We start from the raw sequence: 22,737 nt of genomic DNA, 5'->3' as shown, positions 1-22,737 counted from the left end.
GAATGTCTCGAGCCACGGGGTAACATACAACGAGGAACACACGAAAACAACTAAAAATAAGTGCGGAAAAATGTTTGGAAACTCGACGAAAACAGGATACGCGTCTCCAACATTTGACTGCTCCTCTTGGGCAGTGCAGCGTGTTTGAAGTGACGGTAGGGCAGCATAAAAAACTTTACAAAACATGTAAAATAACACTTTGCATCCCTCCACCTCTACAAAAAAAAATTGTCTATTCGGGCTACTATGATAGCAAATTATAGGGAAAGTCTCATGTGTGAGGTGGGAAGGTCTTTTCACGAGATTAAATTGCTTTATTGCTGGTACCTCTGTACTGGCCTATTCCAAGCGCTTGCCCCCTACCTAGAAGGAAAGCTATTTTATGGCAGCGTCGTCATTTAGGAGTAGCTAGGGTATCAATCGCGTCCCTTATTTTGCCGCCTGAAACCCGCAAAGACTGCTTAACACATGAGCTCTAAAAAACGTCGTTGAAAATACATCTGCCCATTGTTGTTGATGGTTTTGGTGGCTGGGTTTACACCTGTTAGTAATCACTGTTTTGTATGTCTGGCTTACAGAGAGCTGTAGCCGACTTGCCCACCACATAGAAACAAAATAAAACATAAATAAAAAATACATACATAGAGGGTCAGCACTCTTTTTCAATTGGTCTGTTCAGCTGTCAGTCACATTTTGTTCTCTCCCACTGCAGAATACAGAGTGGGACAATGGGTTAGTCCAATTCGGTAACTGTCTCTCTTGAACTGCGAGTGACTGCATTTGGCTTCATAACAGGCAAATCTGCCCAAACAGAAGTGCCCTTCAGTGCCAGGGCTTGTTGGCATTTTACTTTGCCACGTTTTTTTTTAATATTCTTTATCCTTTTTAGGTCGAGCTGAGGCAACACATGCGCTGCTCTGAAAAGCATGCTGTATTTAGGTATGGACTTGAAGCTCCGCCCGCTTCACCCATATTTTTCATTGTGGCTTGTGTCATTGTCCTTTGGAAATTGTGGCTTTTCATTGGTCAATAGGCTTAGTAGTCCCTCCTTAGTACCGACCTGTCTCTTTTTGTAACCTCCCATGAGGACACCCCCTGTGTTGTTACTCAGGCTCTGAGCAATATTTGCTTAAATGGATTTCAGGACACACACTCCCCCATCGCGTTACTCTATTTTTTTAATAGCACGGCACGCTCATACAGTGGCAGCCGTGCCTTTGGTTTATTTGCTCCACCGTAAGCGGCTGCATTTTTTTTTTTTTACAATTTAACTTTTGTTTTTAAAACTGCCCCATGCCACACTTTCACTTTAATGGCTGCCGCGCCCCTTTCCTTAGACAAACCGTGTCTAAGGAAAGCGGCGGCGCCGCCATTAAGATAAAAGCGTGGTATGGGGCGCTTTTACAAAATAAAGCATTTCTTTGCCAATTTGACAAACAAATGCTTTTTTTTAAAAAAGCACCCCATGCCACATTTTCACTTCGATGGCGGCTCTGCCTCTTTCTTTAGACACGGCTCGTTTAAGGAAAGGGGCGCGGCAGACATTAAAGTAAAAGCCCCAAATGGGTGCTTTTAGTTTCGAAAATTACAGACCTATTGCATTCCAAATGCTTGTTTATTTCTGTAGTCACCTTGTACCTTTAAAGTATGTCTTAAGGCACAATAATTGAAAGTCAATAGTACCTTTTATTTTCACAAATCAGAATCACATTTACGTGTGCAGTGCATTAAAACTAAAAATGTGTTCTTACCCTTTTTTGAGTACACCTTCTTGCTAGGGAGGACCTTTCCTAGTCTATTAAATGGATATATTATGGTTATTTGTATACTAACAATTTCGCCGCCCAGAGAGTTGTGCAGTCTTTACTACGTGCCTATTGGCTAGGGCTTCAGATTCCCAAATCTCTAGGCCTGGGTTGAACACTCAAAAATCAAGAGCCATTTCCTGCCAGTAAAACGGTAAGTACCTCCTTAGAAGAAGCGTCTTGCTTGGGCTTGAATGCTTCTTCTGTTGTAGGAGGCAAGTTGAGGTGGCGGAGTGGAAAGCTGCTCGTCTCCCTAGATGCATGATCCAGAAGCCAAAAGTCAGAGAAACACCGCAGAATGAGGCCGGCCGGACACTACATATTCACCCTACAAAGAAAGGCAAAAGAAGGATTGTTTTTCTCAGGTCATACAAACATGTTTTAGTTCTTCCAACGTTTTGTCTTTCTCATTTTAGAATTTACCACAACTTAGAATTTCACCTACCTTGCGCCACTAAATGTATAATTTGAGAGGAAGTGTTTATCAAGCAGGCACTAGATGTCTATTCATATTTTATAGGAATTTTCATAATTAGAAGTAGCTCTGCCTGACATTTTCCAAACTCAGCCATCCTGGCAACCAACCAATCGATTTTAATATTAAAACTTAATCAGCAATCTTCATCCTCACTCTCGACCAATCTATCACTTCCTATCTTTAGCTCACTCTCTGTTCCCTACTTCTTGCTCTGTCTGTTTCTCTTTTCCTCAAGCTCTTCTTTTTCTGTTTTTATATCTTTTTCTCTTACTCTGTCTTATTGACTCACCCTTTTTTTCTCGCGCTCTTCTTCCTTTCAGTTTTGAGCTGTCTCTTTATGTCTGTTTTTATCTCTTGCTCCCTCTTGTCTTTCCCTGTCCGTCTCTGTCTTTCGCTTTCTATCTTTTGCTCTCTCTTTATATCCCTTGCACTCTCTTCTCTCTTTTTCTATGTATCTCCCACTTTTTTCTTCCCTTTCTTTGATCCACTATTCCCTCCACAGTGCAGAGACTCTCTCTGAAAGCCGCACGATTGTGACTTGGTCATGCGATGCTCGCCAGGCGTGGCTGGCACGGTGCCACTACAGTAGAAAACGGATCAGAGGAAAGCCCCTACTCGGCACTGTAGCAACGCAGGCTGGACTTTGGTAAGGGAGATAATGTGGGCACCGAGCCAACAGTCACACCTCAGGCTAGTCCTTCGCCGGACGCATGCGCAGGAAATAATGTAAAAGTCTTGCCGGAAGAGGCCGGAGGCATAGGGCTACAAACGAGTTGTTAACGATGGTGAACGACAGAAGCTGCCGTTCATGTTGTGCGGCTGTGGAATGTGTCAAAATAAAAGGCCTAGAAACAAATCAGATGCGTCACAATCCCTAGAAACTCAGCAGAAAGTTACTCAGGTGTGTATGAGACCTGAACTTTTTCTAAGTTTCTTAGTGACGCTGAAGGATGCATTCTACAAGCACAGAAGCAAAACCTCTCTGACCTCTACAGTACAAAGTTGGTTACATTTATCGTGGCAATGAGGTATTGATCCAGCGGGCTATAGAAAATATATCATAAACTACGCTACCCAATTTCATAACCTATAAACAAAATTCTAAACTATACATGGACCCATTTATGAACCTGATATATTTTTGGGCCTACTGAATCAGGTGGTCAAATAAATCTATATACACATTATTTACAAACTATAAACATTTTATACATTTGCAGAAAGAATATTGTCATTAGAATAAAACCCAATCATTTAAATGACCACTATAGGCGACGTGATCTAGCTAAAGGTAACCTATACTTCTAAATAACCAAGACCAGCTTGTTTGTCAAAAGTAAGATTTTATTTTCTAAATTATGGTATATAAGTTGTAAGTTTTATAAATGAAATTTTATTTAGCATTAAAGCAAGCATGATGGTAAGAAATAAGAAAATTACAATTTAAGCAATTGAATCAATTTAAAGAAATTATATAAAGTTTAGCATTTCTAAAACCTATTTCCCTAACTGAGCTAAATAGACAGAAATTAAAGTAAAGTTCTTTGAGGATTCTTACGTGCTCCACGCAAAGTCCAGCAGCACATCACCCTCATCGGAAAGTCAGAAAGCAGCAGCCAGCCCAACCCTAAGGGCATGACTTTTTATACCTTTCTACGCTAACTAAACTAGTGAAGGAAAATTTTCAGAAATACTCGACGTCCCATTGGCTGAGAGTGACAAGTGACATGTCACCCGATTCTTAAAAAGTTCCACAAAATCATGTCTTACAAAGACCATTGTCTCTTCCACGTGAAGCCAGAGGCTTCCTGCGATTGCAACTTTGTTTTAAGTCATCTTCGCAGCTTCCATAGTCTTACAGTGCAACTTCCGCGGATGCCAAGTTAAGGACTGACAAAAAGTTCACTTTCGACCTTGGCCATGTCCGACAGAATGATGTCAGCTCATCAGTTTTTGCTTTGTGAATGCAGCTTCAATAAACGTTTTAATTCAGAATGGGCGTCTCGTGACTTTCTGCAGAAATATGAATTAGCTCTTTTTGTGCGGTTCAAATAGTTAGGCCTCAAAAGCAGGCAACTTATGATTTCTAGTATAAAACAAACACAAGAAAGTATTAATGTAAGAAATAAAGTATATTCTGTATCCACCCCATGGTTTACTAAATAATTAACCCACCCGATTAATCAAATGTTACCTAGCCATTGCAAACAAATAAAGCAGCGTTTATATTTACCAGTCTCCGTTTTTCTATGAGACCCATATGCACCTAGAATAGTAGAAATGACATCACACAGACAAGAATAAGCAAAACAAGCACATGCTTATTTTAAATATGCAGCAGTTAGTAATGACAAAAACGAAAACAATAAATTATTTTATTATTTTGCACGAACAAAAAGATGCAACATTTATGCACGTTTATGAGCACACATGTTAGTCCCCCCACGTGTAAAGTTTAATCTAGGTTGTATTAGCACAACATATATTCATGTTATGGAAATGTGACTTTGCGAGTTTAAACAAAATTTTGTTTTCTATCTCGCTCCATCAACTCCCTCATCTGGTGATTAACAAATCACCACACCAGCACTCAAAATTTTGGTAAATTTATTTTATAAGAAATCGATTCAAATTCATTGTATTAGTAAACCTAAAAGTCTGTTTCAGCATAATCTTTGCAATTGACATGACGCTCTCTATGTAACTCCTGCAACTCAATCTCCCTTTCCTCTTCTTTTCTGAGTTTATAAATTCTCTTCTTTTCTCTCAAATGCTTCTTTCTTTTATGCAACAAACAACCTACTTTAGTCAAAATAAAAATGAATATAATTATAATCAAAGGTGCCAGAATCTTGCCAAGAATTGAACTTCCGATATTATGAAACCAGTTTTTAATTGCTTGAAACCTATTTGAAAGTTTCCCAGTAAAATCTTCTTCTTCTAAAGGAATTATTTCAGAATGCATTTGTGTAATATTCTTAATATACATTTCAATATTTTTACTTTCATCCGGTATATATGTACAGCAATGTTGGACATGTAAAATGCCACAGACTCCTCCCTCCTTTGCTAGGAGTATGTCTAAAGCAAGACGGTCTTGAATTACCATGGATCTAATTGCAATAACTTCAACATTCACTAATTGAAATCCATCAGCAGTGTCAGTTGATAATCTATCAACTATAGTGGACAATTTTCTGATTCTCCCTGCATTTAGGGTTATACCAACAAAAGGTATTACAGCTTGGAAAATATCTCCCAGAACTTCAGTAAAAGTTTCTCTTTTAGCTCTATTTACATAATTATGAATTTTAAATAATCCTTCTGAATCTCTGTCAACATGAAACACTTTAGGAAAAACAATTCCCACATAACAAGTTCCATACCAATGGTCTGGAAGGTTGTAGTAGGCCTTGTCACCACAGACAAAATAAATTCCAGGAAAGATAGGATCTTTTCCACCTTTAAATCCCCAACCTCCCAAAATCTGATAAGTATCTTCACAGTTGCTTGCACCTACAAAATAATTATCAAAAAGTGTGTTATCCCTTCTAATGCAAAGCTTTCCACTAACAGGTTTGTCTATATGAATTGCAATATTTTCAAGCATTTTGCCATTTAGTTTCTCATCCTCTTTTTGCCAGAATGATGACTTAGTCTGCTTGACTAATTCATTTCTCTTATAAATTGCTCTTCTCTCCTCAACCATATTCAAAAATTTCTTTCCTTCAGCACTTAATTTACATGTTAGATTATTCTTGTAAGCATACTCATAAGTGAGTTCGTTAGTAACAAGGAAATATTCTCTCATTTGTTTAGCTTTCTTATGCTTATTTAAAGCATTATCAATCTTGACATTAGCAAAAATCTCATCATAATTTGAATAGTAATATTCTAAACGACCAGTTTGATAAAATAAACTAGTTAATACACTACATGTAACAGCATAAGTGAGAGGAAGCATATTATATGTTACTCCCTCAGAAACAGAAGCGGGCAACTTAACGCATACATAACAATCCTTTGCATCCATTACCTTTACATATTCACTCAAAAGCTTTGTGAAAGTATTGCTTGAAAAATCACCTATTGATTTATCTTGATGAATGTTAGGCTGATGATCAATTACTTTAGCAGATGCACTATGTTTAGTTTGGCTAACTAGAGCTTTGCTTGTTATATTAACTTTGTGTAATTCTCTATTCATTTCTAAAGGTATAATCACAGCTAGTACCAACCAGAGCAGAACTAAAATAAGCAGACACACCAGAGTCATCTTACAGCATCTTTTAAAAACAGAGCATTTTGAAGTGCTCTCCTTAATGTAAGGCATTTTTAGGTTAGTTTTAGCCTCAAAAATAAAATAAAAAAATAAATTTTAAATTTTATATACACCCCCCTTTTAAAATATATTTTTCTTTTATAACCCTAAACAAGATTTCTTCGACCTTATGTCATACATAAGTTTTTCTTCTACTAGACAGTTTTTCTTCGACCTTGTGTCAACTAACAGGATTTCTTCAGCCTTATGCCAATTTAATAAATTTGTACTTCAATCATTGTCACTAATTTCTTGGATTTCGTTTTCTTCTTCACTACTATCATATATGTCTATAACAGGTGGAATTACTAAGTAAGTCCACTCAGGAGACTTGTATTTTTGGTTTGGTCTAATTATCCTCTTCCCTTTTCTTGATATTACTTCAATTTTTCTTCCAACTCCAATTTCTTTTCCTGGACTCTTTTGACTACTGATTTCTTCAACTTGTTCTATTGGCTTTTTAATCAATCTTACTCTCAATCTTCCACCAGGCCAGTAGTCTGCTTTTCTCACGTACTTTTTCTTTGGTTCAGAATTATTTGATTCAGATTTCCAAGTCCTTTTCTTTCTGCTTTCACTTCCACCTTCCACGTCACTTTCCTCAGTTTCGTAGTCTGAAATTTCAATTGACTCAGGAACTTCTCTATACGGCAATTTCACTCCTTCAGGAACTTCACTTTGTCTTCCATCACTGGTACTCAGTAATTCGTTCTCCTCCTCTTCCTCAATTACCTCTAGCTTCCCAGATTTCGGATTTTTGTTCCTTACTTCAGAGCTTGTTCTCTGCCTTTCGATACTCTCCTGGTCTGAAACTTCTTTTGGTTCAGCTTCTTTGTCTTCAATATAGACAACCGAATCCTCAGTTATCTTTCCTTTTAACAGATTCTCTTCACCTTCAGAATCTATTTCAATTATTTCTAAGTCTTTTCTTGTCAGATTTCCATTCACTGGCACAGTTTCCAGATGTCGACTTTCTTGTTGATCTTTAGAATCTGGAATTACTTCACCTTCTGTTCTGTCTTCTGCTTCAGAATCAGAGTCATCTGTGGTATCACTTTCAACATCAGAATTCTCAGGAGTTGGTATTGGAATAGTATGACTTGGATGAATCCAGCGCTTCAATCCTCTGCACTTTACAGCATTAGTAGTGATCAAGATTACCTGCCTAGGTTTCTGCCATCTAGGAGATAGACAATTCCTCCTCCGATGTACTTTCGTTCTGACCCAGTCTCCAGGTCTCAAATCATGTGTCAAAACTTTGTCATTTGATTGTGCTTCAGTTCCCACCTGATTAGACACAGAAGTTACCATATCAGATAACCTTTTACAGTAATCCAAAATTGCACTGTCATTTATGCTCAACAGTTTACCTACAGGTACAAAAGCTTGCCTCATAACTCTTCCCATCAAAATTTCATGAGGACTCAAACCTGTCTTTTTATCTGGTGTACTTCTTATTGACATCAAAACAAGTGGAAGAGCATCAGTCCACTTAACTCCTGTCTCTAGACACATTTTTCCAATTCTGTTTTTGATAGTTCCATTTATTTGTTCAACTACACCTGATGCCTCTGGTCTGTATGCACAGTGTATTTTCTGCTCAATACTCATAGCTTCGCAAATTAATTTCAACAGTTTGTTATCAAAATGACTTCCTCCATCACTCTCAATAGTGACTGGAAAACCGTACCTTGGGATGATTTCTCTGAGCATTAGTTTTGCTACTGTAATTGAATCACAATGTCGTGTAGGAAAAGCCTCTACCCACCTTGAGAACAAGCATACAATTACAAGTACATATTTCAAACAGTTGTGTAATGGCATTTCAATGAAATCTATTTGTAACCTAGTGAAGGGACCACCCTCTCGACCAATTATTCCTGTCCCCACCACTGATTTTCTGTTAGGATTCATTTGTTGGCATGACAAACACCTTTGACAAAAAGATTCTGCAATTGTTCTGAATTTGGTATTGAACCATGTTTCTTTAAACAGTCTGACCATGGAATCTCTTCCTAAATGTGCAGGACCATGATATAATCTGGCCATATCAGAAATCAAACAATTTGGTAAAACTACTCTGCCATCTTTGTAAACCCACACTCCATCTTCATCACGTTGTCTACAATCTGATCTTAACCACTGGTCTTTTTCTTCATCATCTGCTTCGTTTTGTAAATCTCTAATCTCATTCCATGTTTCTACAATAGTTGTTAGCATTAATGAATTTGAATCAGTTTCTGTACTTCTATTCCGATTGTAAGAATAATTTTTCCTTGCGCAGTACTTTGCTGTTTCATCTGCGAAGGCATTTCCTTTGGAAATATAATCAGTCCCTCTAGTGTGTGCTGCACACTTGACTATGGCAATTTCTTTTGGCAATTGTATTGCTTCAATTAATCTTCTAATGAAAACTGCATTTTTAATTGGTGACCCTGTTGATGTCATGTATCCTCTCTGTGACCAGAGTTGTCCATAATCATGCACAACTCCGTACCCATACTGACTATCAGTAATGATGGTAACTCTTATATCCTTTGATACTTCACATGCACGAATTAAAGCAATCAATTCAGCTACTTGAGCTGAACGAACTCCTTCAAGACATGATGCTTCTTTAATGTTTTCAACTGTACAAACTGAGTATGAAGCTTTCAAGACACCACCTTCGGATCTTAAGCATGAGCCATCTACAAAGTAGACAAAATCCGATTCAGGCAAAGGTCTGTCTTTGATGTCTTTTCTTGGTTTTGTGCAGAATTCCATGACATCTAAACATTCATGTTCTGTCTCAATGTCATTAACGATTTCTGAATCAGGCAGTAATGTAGAAGGATTCAGATTCAAACATCTTGAAATCGAAACATTATCTGCTCCTAGTATGATTTTCTCATACTTTGTCAATCTGCTACTTGTTAAATGTTGAGTCTTACCTCTTGTCAGTAATATTTCAACTGAATGAGGCACAAAAACTTTCACAGGAAATCCCATAATGATTCCTTCACTTTGTTCAAGACTGATACTTGTAGCTGCAACTGCTTTCAAACAACCTGGTAATGCTTTTGCAATTGGATCAAGAACTGCAGAGAAATATGCAATAGGTTTCTTTAGGTTTCCATGTCTCTGAATTAACACAGATAATGCACATCCTTCTCTCTCACTGCAATACAGTTCAAAATCTTTCTCATAATTTGGCATACCCAAAGCAGGAGCTTGGCATAAGCTCTTTTTCAAGTTTTCAAAAGATTCCATCTCAACATCATTGAGAATAATTGGATCTTTTACATCTGATTTGGTCAGTCTTTGTAGTGGTTTCGCAATTACTGAAAATCCACTTATCCATTGTCGACAGTAACCTACCATTCCCAGGAACATTCTGACCTGTCTTTGTGTTCTTGGCGGTAACATTGCCTGAATCATTTTTATTCTCTCTATTGTTACTTGTCTTTTTCCCTTTGCAATTCTGTGACCAAGATATTTCACTTCCTGTTTGCAAAACTGTAATTTTGCTGGGGACACTTTATGTCCTTCTTCTGCAAGGCGATTTAACAGAATTATTGTGTCTGTTACACAATTTTCTCTTGTCTTTGCAGCTATTAACAAATCATCAATATACTGCACCAGTGTAGACCTACCTGGTAAGTCTAAATCTTCTAATGATCTTTTTAACAGTTCGTTAAAGATTGAAGGACTTTCTGTATAGCCCTGAGGGATTCTTGTCCATCCAAGGGTCTTACCTTGGAATCTGAAAGCAAAGATTTCATAACTGTCTGGGTGTAGAGGAACAGTAAAGAATGCATTGCAAAGGTCAATGACTGTGTACCATTCAGCATCATATGGAATCTGAAATAGAATTACTGCTGGATTTGGAACCACAGGACAACATGGAATAACAATTTGATTAACCTTTCTCAAATCTTGTACGATCCTAAATGTTCCGTTAGCCTTTTTAACTCCCATAATTGGTGAATTACAAGAGCTACTCTTCATTTCTTCCAATACACCTTGCTTGATTAATTTTTCAATTACAGGTGTAATACCTTCAATTGTCTCAGTTTTCATTTTATATTGTGGAGTGTTTGGAAATTCTATTCCCTGCTTCAATGCAATTTTAACAGGATCTACGTTTTTCATCAGACCCATCTCATTCCCAGTAAAATCCCATATTTCAGATTTCACTGTTTCTTTTAGCTCTTCAGGTAAATCTTTTTCTTCAAATGCAGGAAACAATTTTGTTTCTTCTGCTTCCATCATCATCATTGTCATTCTGTACAAACCATCTTCCTCCATTGTTTGTAATTCAACTCCTTCAGGAGAACAATATATTCTGCAATTCATTTTACATAGGATGTCCCTACCTAATAGATTTACTGGACTACTATTACAAACCACAAATCTGTGTTTGTCTCTGTAATTTCCAATTTCAACTGGTACTGGATCAGTTAAGTCTGTTTTAATTTGCTGATTACTTACTCCGACAACTTGGATGGTATCCCCAGAGAGAGGTAGGTTTTCAATTTCCACTGATCTAACAGTAGAACGGGTAGCACCAGTGTCCACTAGAAAAGTGATGTCTACATCATTAACTTTCCCGTTTACATAAGGACCAGACTGGTCAACCTCAAGAGTGGCTCCAACAACACACTCTTCCTCCTCTCTCGGGCACCGTCAGCAATAATCATCAGAATCACTGTCTTGGCTTTCTGTTAATAAAAACTGTTGTGAAGCATTTTGCATTTGAACCCTTTGCTGCTTTTGCTGTTTTTGTGGTTTTATTACCTGTTCACATCCCTGAAATCCCACGTTTGGATTATATTTTTGAACTCCCCCACAATTCGGAAAAGGTGGTTGTGGCAACTGGTCCTGACGATTATTCACCTGTTGTTGTTGCTGTTGTTGTAATTGTCGCTGAATATTAAATTCATTTAACCCCTGTTGCATCTGTAGCTGTTGCTGCACGTTAACACCATTCTGCATCTGTGGATTCAATAAGGGATTCTTTAAGTTTCTAGGAGGATGAGGACACTCGTCCCTCCAATGTCCAATTTCGCCACAATTAAAACAAGGTAATCTTTGTTTCAGCTCTTCTATCTTTGGGCTAAATTTCTTTTGGAAATTATTACCTTTAAACTTTCCTTGTATCTGGTTCGTATTTCCAGTTTGAACAAAATTAGTGTTCTTATTTCCCATGCTGGCAATCTGTTGCTCAGCTACCTTTACCTGTGCCCACATGGCTTTTTCCTTTAGCTTCTTCTGTTTTACTTCTAATTCATCGCTACAATATTTTGCTTTTCTCAGAATATCATCAATAGATAGTGCTTGCCATCCGACAATACTAGTTCTGATCATTTCTCCAATTTCAGGTTTTAGTCCATAAACAAATCTATAGATAAAATGACTCATGTCTTTCTCATCTAATTTTTCATAACCACTGTATTGTTTAAAGATTAACAGTAGTCTTTCATAAAAAGAATGAACTGATTCTTTTGTTTCCTGCTCTGTTCTTTCTATTTTAACCCAATCAACTTCTTTGGGTGGAATTTTGTTTTTCATCCAAACAATTACTTTCTCATAAAAATCCATTACAAGTGGATTTGGGGCACCTGTTTCTTTAATTCGCTCAGGTTCTGTTTTTGGCCAACTAATAGAAATTTTACATTCTGTCCAAAGATCAGATGGAACAACAATGTCAAAAAATCCATCCAAATCAATCCACAGAACTTTTGACACTTTGATAAATCTATCGACTTGCCTGTACCACTCAACAGGTTTCTCTCTTAATTTTGGAAAGTCATTTGTGAATAACAGAATGTCCTGTCTCGACCATGGGACATGAACATATCCTCCACCTGCAACTTCTCTCATTGGAAATTGTTTTGACATTCTTTCTAATCTTTCATCTTCCTTCCTTTTAGTCCATTTCACTCTCCATTTGTTCAGTTCTCCTAGCTTTTTGATATAGACAATTAAATCTTTAATGTGAACTATTCTTCCCATTGAGTTCAAACTCTCAATGTCGCTTTCCGAGAAATCTAATCTGTAATGTTTTGCAAAATTCTTTTGTTTACTCACATCGATTTCAAGTTCTGCAGCTAGATCCTCTAATTGATCATATTTATTTTTCGTTTTCCACTGAATACTTTTGCAAATGAATAGTAGTTCATCATCCCGATAGTAATTTAAACTATCTGGGCCAATTGTTCCAATTATTAATTCTTCTATATTTGCTTTTAATTTGGCCACATCAAGCTTTGGTGTGGTTACCCTAACTTCAGGACTTCCTACATCTGACATAGCACCCATTGGTGTTTTTGGAGATAAATCCTCATTAAAGGTTAAATCAGGCATTCTCGATCTAGAAGTGTTTAATTCAGTCAAGTCTGAATAAAATTTTTCAGCAGGCTTTTGAATTTCTGTATTTAAAGGAATAGTTAATCCAGTTTTGTTTGTATTTCTTTGATCAAATACAGGTTGAACAGGACCTATTGTTACTGGAACTGTGACAGCTTCCATGCCTTTTGTCATTCTTTTGATTAATTCTTCTTTAGACCTTAAGTATTCATTATAATCGACCTCATCAACATTTCTTGTCTCTCTTGCATAATCTTTTGGAGGTTCCCTTGCTCTTGGAGTCATTGAAAAATGTCTACCCTCATTTCGAGCATTCTCAAATTCTGGTCTTCTAGGAGTTTCAGTGATTTCACAATTATTTGGATAAAGTTTAGGAGCTTCATTAATTGGAGGTGCACTCGGTGAAGTTTCAGTAGAAACCACCGGAGTAGACCACGATCTAGGAGGTCTCAAAGGCTGATTAGACTGTTTATTTTTAGCAGTTGTATATATTTCTTCCATAATTGCATCCTCAGATTCACTTTCCATAGATTTTCCTGTAGGAGAACCCATTACCATTTCATGAATTAAATACAATCCTTCACTCATGTTTCCCTGTCTCCACATTCGTAATCTATCTTCATGAGTTTCTCTTTTCCATGATGGATTTTTAGAAGGTCTTTTAATTCCACTAGCTTCTCTTTGTAACTGATACATCTCATCTTCCCACTCAACTAAAGCTTCAAATTGAGTTGGTCTCGGTTTTGGAACAAGAGCATTCATTTTTTCTCGTAAGTTTCTTAAAACTCTTACATTAAATGAACCATCATCAGGCCAAGCCAAAACACCATCGTTTTTAGTATAACGTTTCCAACTGTCGAACCATAAGACAGTATGATATCCGTATTCACCTTCCATGTACGCTGCAGGTGTTTTATACTTATGAAGTAGTTTACCACCTCGCGTTTCGATTTTCTTGTCAGGTGAAAATAAATTCTTAAATTTCTGAAATAATGTAGTCTTTTTCTCAACATGTTTAAAATGATAACTCATTTTTAAAAGTTAAAATTAATTCACAAAATCGTTCGTAAAATATTTCCGGGATGTTCCGCAAAACAACCAATCCGTGCGCGAAACACACCAACAAACCAACGGCAGTTGAGCTGCGTCACTTTTCAGCTCGACCAATAATTTTGGAGATTTTCCTAAGGACCAATCAGCTCACAGGCCGTCAGAGACTCAGGAGCCAATCAGAATACAGCTTGTGACGTAAGTCACCCAATCCCAGCGCGGCTCTGTGACGTACACAGCAGCTGCGGTTTCTCGCTTCTCACTCCTGGCGCTTACCCCTCCTTCACAAAATCTTTTCACAGCGCCATTTTAAGAACACTTTTCAGTGTAAATTAATTCTTAACAATGACTTATAAAGACAACATCTGTTCGTTTCACTAATTAGGATAGTTTACATACATTCAAGTATCCACACTTCGGAATAGACGGCGCTATTCACACTAAGGATAATATTCAATTGTTAGTAGAGTAACCTTACCCCACCCTTCAAGCACGTATAATTATGAACTCGCTTTGCTCTGAACCCACCGCGAAGTGAAAGTTCTAAGAGTTCCACTTGAACATAAAATACAATTCAAACTCGCACTTTTACACGGAAAATTCCCTAAATTCAAACACACACGAAATCCGTACAGGACTCTCACCTGTTTATAGAAATCATGCACCGTTAGCAAAATAACGACGTTATCCGTACAGGGCTCTCACCTGTTTATAGATATGAAACATGTACCCGTACAGGACTCTAACCTGTTTATAGATAATCATGCACCGACGTTAAATTTTACCCTTCACTCAAGCTCGGATATAACTAATACTCTCATCACAGTGAGTTTTATGGAAGGCGCTTTGTCCCTATTCTCATGCTGCTTTGATTTCTTAGAAATTCCTCACTATACAAGATTCAGACCTAGCCCTAAAACTGTGCTGCTCGGCGACAACACTATGGTACACGGCGATACCTCTTGTGATACTCGGCGATATCACTACAAACGAACAGATGGCTTGCGTGACTAATTTCTCGCCACACAATCTATACCGGTATAGCTTACAGATAGGCACGAAAAACGAACTTAACAAGTGTTAAAACATTGATCCTATTTTCATACCATGACGCAATCCTTAGTAACCAACATGTTACCTTGGTTACCGCTTAGCAACCATCAATTTCTGCTACCAGATAATTGATCCAGCGGGCTATAGAAAATATATCATAAACTACGCTACCCAATTTCATAACCTATAAACAAAATTCTAAACTATACATGGACCCATTTATGAACCTGATATATTTTTGGGCCTACTGAATCAGGTGGTCAAATAAATCTATATACACATTATTTACAAACTATAAACATTTTATACATTTGCAGAAAGAATATTGTCATTAGAATAAAACCCAATCATTTAAATGACCACTATAGGCGACGTGATCTAGCTAAAGGTAACCTATACTTCTAAATAACCAAGACCAGCTTGTTTGTCAAAAGTAAGATTTTATTTTCTAAATTATGGTATATAAGTTGTAAGTTTTATAAATGAAATTTTATTTAGCATTAAAGCAAGCATGATGGTAAGAAATAAGAAAATTACAATTTAAGCAATTGAATCAATTTAAAGAAATTATATAAAGTTTAGCATTTCTAAAACCTATTTCCCTAACTGAGCTAAATAGACAGAAATTAAAGTAAAGTTCTTTGAGGATTCTTACGTGCTCCACGCAAAGTCCAGCAGCACATCACCCTCATCGGAAAGTCAGAAAGCAGCAGCCAGCCCAACCCTAAGGGCATGACTTTTTATACCTTTCTACGCTAACTAAACTAGTGAAGGAAAATTTTCAGAAATACTCGACGTCCCATTGGCTGAGAGTGACAAGTGACATGTCACCCGATTCTTAAAAAGTTCCACAAAATCATGTCTTACAAAGACCATTGTCTCTTCCACGTGAAGCCAGAGGCTTCCTGCGATTGCAACTTTGTTTTAAGTCATCTTCGCAGCTTCCATAGTCTTACAGTGCAACTTCCGCGGATGCCAAGTTAAGGACTGACAAAAAGTTCACTTTCGACCTTGGCCATGTCCGACAGAATGATGTCAGCTCATCAGTTTTTGCTTTGTGAATGCAGCTTCAATAAACGTTTTAATTCAGAATGGGCGTCTCGTGACTTTCTGCAGAAATATGAATTAGCTCTTTTTGTGCGGTTCAAATAGTTAGGCCTCAAAAGCAGGCAACTTATGATTTCTAGTATAAAACAAACACAAGAAAGTATTAATGTAAGAAATAAAGTATATTCTGTATCCACCCCATGGTTTACTAAATAATTAACCCACCCGATTAATCAAATGTTACCTAGCCATTGCAAACAAATAAAGCAGCGTTTATATTTACCAGTCTCCGTTTTTCTATGAGACCCATATGCACCTAGAATAGTAGAAATGACATCACACAGACAAGAATAAGCAAAACAAGCACATGCTTATTTTAAATATGCAGCAGTTAGTAATGACAAAAACGAAAACAATAAATTATTTTATTATTTTGCACGAACAAAAAGATGCAACATTTATGCACGTTTATGAGCACACATGTTAGTCCCCCCACGTGTAAAGTTTAATCTAGGTTGTATTAGCACAACATATATTCATGTTATGGAAATGTGACTTTGCGAGTTTAAACAAAATTTTGTTTTCTATCTCGCTCCATCAGTATCACCCGCAATACACCTACCTAGTCACACCCGCCTGTTGTAAAGTAGCTAAAGCATCGCAGACAAAACCCTGAGAACATTTCATCTTTAGAGTCAGTGGTATCTCACAAGTCACCACACACGAAACCACACATTCTGCATACCTCTTCGGTAAAGTGAAGCTGGCTAGGAAGCCACCATGGCCCTCTTTTACCGTGGATATCATGAAAGCATCATTCAAAATACCCTTCTTCCCTCAGAACCTCACTTCGTAAAACCTTCCCCATTTGACCGTTCCTAGACATCTGTCCCTCAGGAAAATGTCGCTTAACACCTGCACCCGAAGAAGGTGTTGCTATACAACATGGTTGTGAAGTATAACTGACCTTCCCCAGGTCAGCTACTGAGGTGATGTCGTCAACCATCTGAGAATCAGGATGGAACTTTTTAGCTCAAAGAAGGCCCAGTGATACTTTTTTTTTCCACAACATATTTTATTGAGATTTAATACAATGCAAATCCAGAGCATCCGGCATGGTAGAACATTTACCTCGGGTAAACAACTGTATCTAAGTCATTCATGTGCCCACCGGGCCCGATTGCATTTTACATTGAGTTGATATGAGACAAACAAGAAAAGAAAAAGGTAAGCCACAATGAAACACAAACTGCTGCAAACAATATGCATCTGTGCACCCCGCTGTCCCCCCTCAGCCCACCCGTCACCCTCTGTAAGAATATGTCGTATTCAGTCCTGTATCTACCGATATTTGTTCTTATGGCAACATCATATTGTCTGAGCGTAAGCAGGGATTGTTAATGATTCCAGTGACAAGCCTATATAGTCTGCCCATCGTTGGCAGATTTTAGTATGTTTCTGGGGTCTTCTGCGGGCCTTCCAATCCCATAGTGAAGTCCATGCCTCGCTTCCAGGTTCCGACACAGGGTGGTGTATCTGATTTCCACTGTTTGGCTATATCTCACTTAGCTAGTGTAAGCCCTAAGAATAACAAGTGACGTTTATATGTATTCCCGTCTATTCCCTCTGTACAGTGTAGTAGTGTAAACTGAGGGGATTTAGGTAAATTCCACCCCAGTACTTCTGCTAGGCAATTCAGCACACCGCGCCAAAAGCGTTCCAGTGCCGTGCAGGACCACTTTGTGTGTAGAAATGAGCCTCCGTCCCGTTTGCAAAGGAGATATTGTGGGGATGCAATGAGCCCAGTCTTCCATAACTTAAGCCATGTGTAATATACCCGATGGAGATATTTGAATTGTATGAGTCTAAGACGGATGGATATTGCTGCTTCTCTGGGTGATTGTAGCGCTTTTGTCCAGTCATCCTCGTCTATAGAGCCTAGGTCAGTCGTCCACTTGGTCCGTAGGGTGTCGAGGGTACTAGGATTGCTCGTTATAAGGGACTGATACATTTTCGTAATCTTGTCGTCTTCTAAGTCTCCCTTCAGTAATTTGCCTTCTAGCGGTTTGAAGGCCCAGTGTCTCTTGACTCCTTCATCTGTCCCCTAGCTGACCAGCAGCCCAACCCGCCCCCATGCTGAACAGAAAGGCAAATCTGTGAGTAACTTAGAGATTAAGGTAGGATGTGAGCAGAACCTTTGTATTAAGGCAGGATCACATGGAAAGAGATGACTTGCTGTGGTCTGCAAAGGCTTGCATGGTTTGGCTTGGAATGAACACTGAATGGGATCTGCTGACGATGAAATTAACCAGCTGTAGCCCAAGGATTGCTTTCCGAGAAGAGAGCAGCAATGAATGCTACACTTCATGGCCGATAAATAAAAGTAATACCTAGTGGGTTTTATGCCACATGAAAACTGAAGGGTGCCCCGATCAAGTGGTTCTGGAGTACACAGAGGTAGTCCCTGGATGACCTTGTGCTTTTGAGGACTTGGGAAGGTGTACCGTACGTAAGGTTTAAACACACACAGGGGTCAGGGACCAGAACATGTACCCAGCATGGGTGAATTTCTGAGTGTGGAAATTTGTGCCCATAATTGTGAAGTTCTTGTAATCAGGGACTAGGGACCTGATTTAGATTTTGGCTGACGGCTACTGTGTTACAACATTACAGTTATCTCGTCCGCCTTTTTACAAGTCAATTAGATTCTAGTGCACTTTTGAATAAAGCGCGAGGGATATCCATCATGTTTCCGATGGAGTACTTATCGATTAAAAACTGAATCAGGCTAAAAGGCTAATGTTAAGCAGTTCAGTGGTGCCTATTTTCGAAATGGAAGTGTCCATTAAAAAATGACTTCTGTAGAAGACTCCACAGTTGGCCTAGTTCCCCGACAGAAAGCGCTCAACATTACCTAACTTATAACATGTACTTAAGGTGCACACTGTTATGAGATTGGTGGAGGTGATACCTGAACTTTGACATACACCATATCTCTTGGCTGGGCAGCAAGCTGTAAAATATAGTTTTCTAAGTGGGTGTAACTGTTTGCCTATCAATGAACTAATTGATAACTGTTTTTCTAAAATACATAATCGCTGAACAACTTCTTACTCAGTAGGACTTGTATTTAGCACGTTGGTCTGAGCTGGTGATAGGTGGCTATTACCACAGCTAGAGGCTGCCGGAGGCAGGATCTGAAATCCCTTGTTGCCTTGTTTAATTATTATTTTAAATAAAATGTGCAATACACACCATGGTATTTTCTCCTAGTGTCCTTTGTGATATGTTAGCAAAAATAGCAAAAGCATTGGCAAAGTCAATAAGTCTTGCCTTTATAAAGCAAGTGCCATTCTATTGGCTTTACCAATATCTGTTTGTAAAGCATTATTTAAAATAACTTAAAAGAAAATAAAGTCAAAATACTGGAGGAAATGCAAACATATATCTTAAGCAGTCGCAGTACGTGCAGGTAACAGCGGCGGGGCGGTAGGGCCCCACCGCTGTTACCTGCATGGAACGCAGCTGATCTTAAGGTATTTCTTGAAATCAATGTTTTCAATCTTTATAAATGGCACCGTTTATTGTTACAATACTTTCAAAATAAGAATCTCTAAAAATAAATTAAAATGCCTGTTGCATGTGATCCAGATTAAAAATAAGATAGGGGACTGGTTGCAGGTATTTAAAGGTACATAAAAGCTGTCAGAGGCCTTGAATAAAAAGAGTCAGATTTAAAGGAATCCACTTGCCAAGGCGTAATTTACTTTCCCAAAAGACTTGGAACTAAAACAAATGCTCTGGCCAGTTGGTGCTCTGTAGAACTGCAGAAAGTAGATTTATGGGCCTCTAGAAGAAGGTACATCTGCTTTCAGTCAAGCTAAGTACATCTTCTGCCTCCAATGCCAATTGAGTGAATGGAACAGCCCTCCCCTCTCCAAGGACCAAAAATACCACCTTTGTGTGTGAAAGCAGAGGTTTTCATGCAATATGTGGAATGCAAGCGATAAAGGAAAACCTGCCTGATAAAGTCTGCTTTTGAGTCAAATCCCCACAAAAGACAACTGTTGCTGTACTTTTACAGATGAGCAGGAAGAGGTGAAGAGCAACAGAGAGTGTGTGATTGGTAGGTGGGTCAAGATGAAAGTAGCACATGGTGGAGAGAACACGAAAACACATGCACTCCCATAGAGTGCTCAAACAAAAATAAATTCCTTGATATCAGCTGTGGAAGGATACAAGTCATCTAATAGAAATGATGGTAAAGAAGGTGGAAAGACAAACACAGGAAGAGGATGCGAAACCTCCAATTAGAAGCAAGGAAATGAGTCTGATGAGAAAGACAACCAGAATTAAACAATGAGATAACCGAAAGCCACTCTTAATATGGGTATTTTACACAATAGGTCTCTGACAACAGACACCTTAAACCTGTGTAGGTGTTTAACCAAATAAAAGTGGTCTGTAGGCATGACCTAAAAAACGGCCTCTCATATGGCATTATATAAAAGAAAACAATACTGACATGGCTCCAGAGTCACCATGGTCCTTTTTTCAGACTTTGCTAAGTTCTGGGTGCTCCACCTACACCATCAATTACAGTCAGAATTAAAGGGTCACATTCGATTCAGAGTTATCATTCAAATGAGACCAAGGACGTGTAGCTTCTGTGAGATCATATTCCCACTGCAAACTCACAATCAAACTTTATATAAAAATCCCCGTGAACTTTATAACTTCAATTTGTGAAATGAGTTGTTGAGTATTTTACTTTGTATATCATAAATATAGGTCTCCAAATATGTTCTATTTTCAGACATATTACAAATCGGTGATTTCCAAATATAACTGTGAAACCTATACTCTCCCATTGTGTTTGAAGTTGTTATAAATGAATGAATTTGTATACTTTTAAATGTTTCAAACTATCCTCATGTATATACATTGGATAACTTTTGTTTTATAAATGTATATTCTTATAGCCTTGAAGAAGTCTTGTGGAGACGAAACACGCCGCGTCGGCTATGATGGCTATGATTTTGTACTGTTTTTTTAAAATCGAATGAATTATCATATATCAAAATAAAAGAAGAAGAAAGTTTTTCATAACAGAAGTCTTTAACAAATTCTTTCATGGGAGTTTATCTTTTCTATGAATGATAATGACTTTGACTTTGAGAACTACTAATTGTGTAACATTACTTATGACAATTCAACCTATGGGTATGTGCTGAGCTTTTTTGAATCTTGTGTATTTTTGGCTATCCAAAATTTGAGGGGACTAGGGACGTCAGGTTCCCAGCTCTTGCACTGCCATTGTCTGCCCATACTCTATAGAACTATGTATGTACCAGTGCAGGTCTAGGGTGCCTTGACCTTCTATCTTGTGTGTTTCACAATCAAACTGCCCATATCTTTGCTGTAGCTAAAAAAAAAAAAAAAAATGATGGACGGAATGCTGAGCAAATCAAACATTCACCCCTAGTCACAAAGATCTGGATTTAATCCATCGTATTTTTGCACACCACTCAACGCCAGTTTAGACCCAGCCATGTACAAATCAGTCTTGCCCATGTTCCTCATGGGAACAGTTCAGCTTGAACTGCCAAGCCAGGCCCTCCCTAGACCCAGAAACATGTATCCTGGGACCGGTTTTGATGTTTTCACTTCTCATCAGCCAGGCTAGCTTGATTCTAGTGGCATGGAGAGCACGGGATCCACGTCTAGGCATGCCCATCCCACTTTGGATGACAAAAGCAAAAAAAAACAAATTATGGACAGAATGGTGAACCAATAAAACATTCATCCCCAGTCACAGATGTTGATTTAATCAGTTTGTTTGCTCACCATGCCACCCCAGTTTGGAGTGGTGAGCAAACAAACGATGGCAACAGGCATGGATTGGGCATTTACATCTTCAAGCTCTACCCTTCAGCATTTTACATCGTGATCTTGAAGCAGATCAGAGAATTCCATTAACATCTGAAGAGCCACGGCAACCACCAATCACTTCTATTTAAAGATATTGTTCTATTGTTACCCTTCGTGTACTTGCTTATTGCACTGAACCATCCAGTAGTATTTTATAAAACATAAATTCAATTTAAATTAAATTAAAATAAAATAATTATAATGTGTACTGCCACGTGGCAGGTCCCTGTATTCCTCAGATTTAATAGCTCAGTGTATGAACCAGGGAAAGATAAAAGAGAAGGGGATAGGCACTGGTTTGAACCTGCAACAAACAAACAGATCTCTGGACACAGCATATTTGTATACCTTTGAGAGGCCTCGTCAGCCAATGAGAGCGGCAAAAGTCATTTAGTTGAGATGTTGAAGCAACATAAATGAGGCAGCACTGAAAGCAAAAACGCATTTTTTACGGTTGTTAGAGGCCAGTTACAGCACAGGATTCAAGTCCACGAAGCTCATGGGACCTCCACAGAAGACATGCCTGACCTGATTTTAAGGGTGCAAAACACACTGTGAGTGCTACCTTTAAAATAGATTGTGTGTCTTCAGGCCTCATCAGAAGGTTGCGTGATGTTTGGTTTCTCACAAAGCTACTGGTAATGATTTCCACTGTGTCCACAAGGGTCCTCCCCCTCCACTTTAATTCCCGCGAGATGCCA

At 38.3% G+C, this 22,737-nt stretch overlaps 1 protein-coding gene across 3 annotated transcripts in view; it reads right to left on the bottom strand.

Moving 5' to 3' along the window:
• HIVEP2 (HIVEP zinc finger 2) overlaps positions 1-22,737 on the bottom strand; it is a 523,606-nt gene that overhangs the window by 100,359 nt on the left and 400,510 nt on the right. For all 3 annotated transcript variants that reach the window (XM_078649003.1, XM_078649004.1, XM_078649005.1), the window contains one exon: positions 1,968-2,133. The gene's annotated coding sequence lies outside the window, so the exon portion shown is untranslated. The remainder of the gene's footprint in view (positions 1-1,967; positions 2,134-22,737) is intronic.

This window comes from Lissotriton helveticus, chromosome 6 (assembly GCF_964261635.1).
Source record: "Lissotriton helveticus chromosome 6, aLisHel1.1, whole genome shotgun sequence".
Taxonomy (NCBI): Eukaryota; Metazoa; Chordata; class Amphibia; order Caudata; family Salamandridae; genus Lissotriton; species Lissotriton helveticus.
Note: the sequence above shows the minus strand (reverse complement) of the source record. Positions and strands in the feature narration are given on the sequence as shown.